We start from the raw sequence: 6,381 nt of genomic DNA on the forward strand, positions 1-6,381 counted from the left end.
AGATACACAGGGACCCCCACACAGAGAGAGCGGAGGAGATCAAACTTTTGATTCTTAAAGTTTGGCAGAGTCCTCCTCCCTCAAGCACAAGGATCTTCATCTGGCCTTCTCCATATTGCCAGTACAGAGAGAGAGGAAGTGTACGACCGGGTCGTTTAAAGTCCTAGGAGCCCAGCCCCAACTACCGCCCTGTTTTCCCTGTGTGGGAGAGAGAGGGGGGCTATCTTGATCCTCACGCCAGAAGGGAAATCAGAACAATGGTTTATGTGCTTAATGCTCTTAACGGTGAGCTAAATGTAGAGCCTGCATATAATTAGGGCGCATGTTTTTAATCAGTGTGTTTCTCATCTAGTGGTAAATTGTAATGACTAATGTATACGGATGTGGCATATAATCCTTTCAAGACGATTCGATACGTATATTAGAGTTACTGGGCTTCAATACAGGAACGTTTAAGGTTGGAAACGTTTGGGTGCGATTCGGTTTGATAGAAAAATGAAGGTGCGAAGCCAAGAGATCATGAGCTGGGCGCTCCTGCGATGTCTGAGCTGAAGATCTGATCGCTTTTTGTGTGGTGTGTGTGTGTGTGTGTTGGTGTGTGTGTGTGTGTGTGTGTGTGTGTGGTGTGTGTGTGTGTGTGTGTGTGTGTGGTGTTGTGTGTGGTGTGTGTTGTGTCGTGGTGTGCTGTGGTGTGTGTGTATAATATTCTTGTGTGTGGGGTGTGTGTGTGTGTGTGTGTAGTGTGTGTTGTGTGGTGTGTGTATTATAGTCTATGCTGTATGTACTGTGCTGGTCGCCTGTGATCTGTGTGTGTGTATTATGTCACGTCGTGTGTAGTGTGTGTGTGTGTGTTTGGGGAGTGGTGTGTGTGTGTGATGTGTGTGTGTGTGTGTGGTGTGTGTGTGTGTGTGATGTGTGTGTGTAATGTATGTATGTACCTAATGGTTGTCATGTACTGTGTGTGCCTGTGTCTGTGTTGGTGTGTGGGTGTGTGTGTGTGTGTGTGGTGTGGTGTGGTGCTGTGTGTGTGTTGTGTGTCGTGTGTGTGTGTGTGTGTGTGTGTGTGTGTGTGTGTGTAGTGTGTGTGTGGTGTGTGTGTGTCGTGTAGGCCCTGATGCTGAGCAGTAAGGAAGACTAGGCGTGGGCTCAGTTGTAGAGCATGGGCGCTTGCAACGCCAGGGGTTGTGGGTTTCAATTCCCACGGGGGGACCCAGGAATGAATATGTATGGAACTTCCACTTTGTAAGGTCGCCATCATGGATAAGACAGTGTCATGACTAAATGACTTAGAATGTAAATGTACGGCATCTAAACATGGCTAGGCATCTACCCACCGCTGCCAATGGGGAAGGAGAATAACATTTTGGGATAGCAGATATGCGCGGGCGGCTGAGATATAAGGTCATGAGGTTACATTATGAAGAATCTTATACGTTTGTTTTATACTATAAGTAAGTAAGTCCTTTTATGATGACCTTGTATAAGTTTCATGAAGCCGTTAGCTTACTTTTATTTTGGTAAAGACACATTCTTTCAAGCAGCGCATATGATACAATAACTAGCCAAAGTTTGACCAGGTTGTACGACTGACAGTAAGACTAAAATTAAGGCGCCCCTCAAGATAAGATGATGCAAAAGTCATTTTTAAGAATTTGAACAGCGCCCGCTTAACCTCGTGGTTTGGTGCAGCGCGTGAGAAGCAGGGCACAGTGCCCAGTTTGACTAGACTACTGATATTACCTGGTGTTGGTCAGAATGCAACAGGACTTGTAGATCAATGACTGTCAATACAGTTACATGCTTAGTTCCACAGTGAAGGAGAGGACGCATCAGTTGTKACAAGAGATGAGAGGAATCTTCAGAAGGTAGAAAGAACTTAACATGAGCAACAATAAATGTGAATTAGAAATTTGCAACGCTTGAATCGATGTTCTGACCGGTGCATGCTACATTTGGATCGGTTTGGGGTCCGCGGAATAATGCAGTCATATCTTAAATATTTAAATTGGGGACTGACTCGTATTGGTTAATCTTTACAATCCCTACTATTTAACAAGCTGTTATGTCTATCTGTATGCATGGGATGAGACTACAGGAATGATTCGAATGAATATTCATATTTTTAGAGTCCTGCTGTTACAATGTCTTACCCTAGTTGGTGTCTCTTCTGCCCTGGCCAAGGTCACTACATGGGTACAGTGTACTGAACACACACCACACCCACACCCACACACACACACACACACACACACTAAAGTCATGTCTTCTCTGCTCTGCTCCAGATCGTTGAACAGGGGAAGAATGCTAAGAGTTACCACTACATCCTGGCCAACCTGGTAAGATCTCCATCTCTCTCTCTCTCCCTCCCTCTGCCTCTCTCTTTCTTTCTCTCTCTCTCTTTCTTTCTTTCGCTCTGTCTCTCATTCTATATATATATATATATATCTCCATCTCTACTGTATCTATATACCTCCATCTCTCTCTTTCTCTTTCTCTTTCTCTCTCTCTATTTATATACTATCTCAATACAATTTCAAGTTAAGGGATTTATTGGCATGGGAAACATATGTTAACATTGCCAAAACAAGGGAAATAGATAATAAACAAAAGTTAAATAAACAATAACAAATGTTTTACAGTAAACATTGCACTCACAGATGTTCCAAAATAATAAAGACATTAGAAATGTTCTATTATGTCAATATACAGTGTTGTAACAATGTGCAAATAGTTAAAGTTCCAAAGGGAAAATAAATAACATAAATATGGTTGTGTACTAAGGGTGTTTGTTCTTCACTGGATCCCTTCTTTCTGTGTGCAACAGGTACACATCTTGCTGCTTTGGAGGGGAATATCGTGTCTCGTAATTATGGTCACTACATTTGGACAGGAGGCTGTGAAGTGCATGCTCAGTCGTTCCACTCTCATTTTTGTGGGCCAGTGTGCACATAGCCTGTTCTTACTCTTGAGAGCCATGTCTGGCCTACGCAGCCTTTCTCAATAGAGCCATAGGCGATCGTCATGAGTCTGTACATAGTCAAGAGAATTTACCTTAAAGTTTTGGTCAGTCACAGTGGTCAGGTATTTCTCTGCCACTGGTGTCACTTCTCTGTTTACGGGTCCAAATAGAAGTTCTAGTTTGCGCATGTTATTTTGTTGAATTAATTCCATGTGTCAAGTAATTATATTTTTGTTTCTCATGATTGGTCTGGGGTCTGAATTGTGTTGCTCTCCTGGGGGGCTGTGTGGGGTCTGTTTAGTGTTTGTGACAGAGCCAGGCCCAGCTTGCTTAAGGGGACTTCTTCTACCAGGTTTGTTCTCTGTAAGTGAATGGCTTTGTTATGGAAGGTTTGGAAGATCGCTTCTTTTTAGGGTGGTTGTAGAATTTTTTAAGACGTCTCTTTTCAGGATTTTGATAATTAGCGGGTTTCGGCCTAATTCTGCTCTGCATGCATTATTTGGTGTTTTACATTGTACACAGGATATTATTGCAGAATTCTGCATGCAGAGTCTCAATTTGGTGTTTGTCTCATTTTGTGAATTCTTGGTTGGTGAGCAGACTCCAGACCTCACAACCGTAAAGGGCAATGTGTTCTATAACTGATTAAAGTATTTTTAGCCAGATCCTAAWTGGTATGTCAAATTTTATGTTCTTTTTGATGGCATTGAAGGCCCTTCTTGCCTTGTCTCTGTGCTCGTTCACAGCTGAGCTTTTCCTGTGGCCGAGGTATGTCTAGTTATTTGTGTGCGACTCTCTCTGTCTCTCTCTGTCTGTTTCTCTGTCTCTCTCTGTCTCTTTGTCTCTATTTCTATCTCTGCTTTATCTCTCTATGTGGATTCTACAGATGTTGTCCTGTGTAATATGTGTGGTACATCCCAATGTGTTGATAGTACAATAAGACATACAACATGGTATCCACTCTGCCCCAAGTGGGTGGAAACGTGATGAATAAGACAAGTATGACTCTTCATATTTAGAATGGTTCAGTGAGGTCTTTCTTTGACATGTCATTAACATTCTATCCAAAGAAAACGATTCCGGAACCTAACACATTGATAATAAGCACGGAGCTCTGTTGACTGAGCGGTGACACTTCTCACAGTAACTTTTTGAAGATTTGACAAGATTATAAATGAGCTGAATTCAATTTAAAAGGCTTTGAAAATGAAAAGCTCAGTGCTCCGTTGACATTTAACAGAGATACGCTTTTTTTATGGAGAAATCGTAGAAAATAACAGGAATTCACATTAACATGAAAAGTGTATCCTAAAATATGAAAATATTACATGTCATGTCTCAAAATTCTCTACACACTCTCTGAATAGACGTCTCTGTAGTCTACCGAGTCAGACCATTCATACTGCCACTAATAACCTGCTGCTGGTAGAGCCTTCCAAAAGGAATGGAAACCCTTGCCTTGATTGACTGACTGTGACTGTGACTGTGTTGAAATGCTGCAGAGCACACACACACACACTCTCTCAGCCGCCAGCCACTGAGAGACAGACAGACAGTAGAGGGTCAGTGAGTAAATGTGTGCAGGGTAATGTGCATTAGCTGTGTTTGTCTGCTATGGTCATCCCAGGGCACCGCTCATACAACCTCCCCATGGACACTAAATACAGCAGAACATTGGTGTCAACAGAAAGCATGGGCTGTGTCCCAAATGGCACCATATCCCTTTTATACTGCACTACATTTCCCTTTATAGTGCATTATATAGGGAATAGGGTGCCATTTGGGACACCGAAATGGTAACAACAACAATAATATGCTGGCTCACTGCTGGGACTTTATGATTCTCTCAATATCCCTCTCATCTGGTCAGTTTGTTAGATTGAAGTGTAAATGATAAAGCTATAAAGTCTAGTACGCAAACTGCCTGCGTTCTCCATAATGGCTCTATTAAAATTACTTTTCTGTGTCCTACCTTAGTTCAGCGTCATATTTACGTGGGGGTGGTATGGCGTATGGGGGGGGAGTGGAGGGAAGGCCCCATTAGGCAGTAAGAGGAGAGAAGGGATGGGAGGGGCGAAGAGGAGTGGGGGGTAGGTGGGATTGGAGGGAGCAGGCCCTATTATGATCAAGAACGAGAGAAGGGATGTGAGGAGGGGCGAGGAGTGGGGTGGGAATGAGGGAGCAGGCCCATTAGGCATAAGAAGGAGAGAAGGGATGTGAGCGAGGGGAGGGAGAGGAGATGGAGTGGGGGAAAGGGAGGAGGGAGAGCAGGCCCATTAGGCATAAGAAGGAGAGAAGAGATGTGAGAGTAGGGTGGAGAGGAGTGGGGGTAGGGAATGGAGGGAGCAGGCCCATTAGGCATAAGAAGGCAGAGGATGTGGGGAGGGGAGAGGAGTGGGGTAGGGTAGGAGTGGAGGAGCAGGCCCATTAGCATAAGAAGGCGAGAAGGGATGTGAAGGAGTGGAGAGGAAGTGGGGTGGGAGTGGAAGGGAGCAGGCCCATTAGGCATTAAGAAGGAGAGAAGAGGAAGAGAAAGGGAATACGTTCTGGTTCGATGGCGTGAAAATAGCAGCCACAGAAAGTTTCATCAAAGAGGGCAGTGGCAGGATCAACATTAAAAGGGTTGCCTTGTGGTTCTGGAACTTCTACAGACAGACAGTCAACAGTCGAGGCTTGAAGGTCAGAGCAGTGACAGCACCACTTCCACTACCAATCACAAAGCCTGGGCTACAGAGTTCACTTGTTTTGTCTCCTGCTGTACAATCAGTCTTTCTGTGCTCTGTGTCTGTGTGACCTGCTTGCTCGTGTAACATCAATCTTTCTGTGTCTGTGCTGCTTCTATGTTCTGTACATCAGTCTTTCTGTGGTCTCTGTGTGTGACTGCTTTCGTCTGTTACATTAGTCTTTCTTGTTCTGTGTGTGACTGCTTCTGGTCTGTACATCAGTCTTTCTGTGTCTCTGTGTGACTGCCCTCGCTGTACATCCAAGTCTTTCTGTCTCTTGGTGACTGCTTCTGTCTGTACCATCAAGTCTTTTCTGTGTCTCTGTGTGTGACTGCTTCTGTCTGTACATCGTCTTCTGTGTCTCTGTGTGTGACTGGCTTCTGCCTGCATCTGATTCACCATGCAGACGATTACCTCTGTGGGCTTAATCTGCTTCTGTCTCTCTCTCTCTTCCTCCTTCTGTCTCTCTCTCCTTCTGTCTCTCTCAACTACACTATCTCCCACTCTGCTCTCTGCCTTTCTCTTTCTCCTACCCATCGCTCTGTCCTTTTCTCTCTTCCCAAACCGCCCCCTCTACTCCTGTCTCCTTCTCAATTTCAAATTTCAATTCAACTTTAATGATCTTTTGGAATCATGGGAAACAAAGTAGGTGTTTACATTGCCAAAGCGCAGTGTGAAGTAAATAATAAACAAAAGTGA

General features: G+C 44.1%; 1 pseudogene; it reads left to right on the plus strand.

Moving 5' to 3' along the window:
• The window catches only part of LOC112074639 (glutamate receptor 1-like), an 83,722-nt pseudogene that overhangs the window by 30,630 nt on the left and 46,711 nt on the right, over positions 1–6,381 (plus strand).

Source organism: Salvelinus sp. IW2-2015, unplaced genomic scaffold (assembly GCF_002910315.2).
Source record: "Salvelinus sp. IW2-2015 unplaced genomic scaffold, ASM291031v2 Un_scaffold2733, whole genome shotgun sequence".
Lineage (NCBI taxonomy): Eukaryota > Metazoa > Chordata > Actinopteri > Salmoniformes > Salmonidae > Salvelinus > Salvelinus sp. IW2-2015.